The sequence below is a fragment of the Electrophorus electricus genome, unplaced genomic scaffold (assembly GCF_041902795.1).
Source record: "Electrophorus electricus isolate QZ-2024a unplaced genomic scaffold, ASM4190279v1 Scaffold88, whole genome shotgun sequence".
In the NCBI taxonomy this organism is placed as follows: Eukaryota; Metazoa; Chordata; class Actinopteri; order Gymnotiformes; family Gymnotidae; genus Electrophorus; species Electrophorus electricus.
This window is the reverse complement of record NW_027658805.1, coordinates 130,001-130,780: the sequence shown is the minus strand read 5'-3', so window position 1 is coordinate 130,780 and position 780 is coordinate 130,001.

Sequence of the window (780 nt, the reverse complement as noted above, 5' to 3'; positions counted from 1 at the left end):
GACTTCCAGGCCCCAGAGGTCAAACACAGTCATGCCCAGCAAAGTAGCTCTGGGCCTGGGCACACTTCAAGAAGTTTGACCCTTTATATAAGCCTAGAAATAGACTTCCAGAGCCAAGAGGTCAAACACAGTCATGCCCAGCAAAGTAGCTCTGGGCCTGGGCACACTTCATTCACTTTGTACCTTTAAATCATACTACTACTACTACTACTACTACTACTACTACTACTACTACTACTACCAGACTTCCAGGCCCAAGAGTTCAAACACATTCATGCCCAGCAAAGTAGCTCTGGGCCTGGGCACACTTCAATCACTTTGTGCCTTTAAATCATACTACTACTACCACCAGACTTCCAGGCCCAAGAGGTCAAACACAGTCATGCCCAGCAAAGTAGCTCTGGGCCTGGGCACACTTCAATCACTTTGTGCCTTTAAATCATACTACTACTACCAGACTTCCAGGCCCAAGAGTTCAAACACATTCATGCCCAGCAAAGTAGCTCTGGGCCTGGGCACACTTCAATCACTTTGTGCCTTTAAATCATACTACTACTACTACCACCAGACTTCCAGACCCAAGAGGTCAAACACAGTCATGCCCAGCAAAGTAGCTCTGGGCCTGGGCACACTTCAAGAAGTTTTTGACCCTTTATATAAGCCTAGAAATAGACTTCCAGGCCCAAGAGGTCAAACACAGTCATGCCCAGCAAAGTAGCTCTGGGCCTGGGCACACTTCATTCACTTTGTACCTTTAAATCATACTACTACTACTACTAC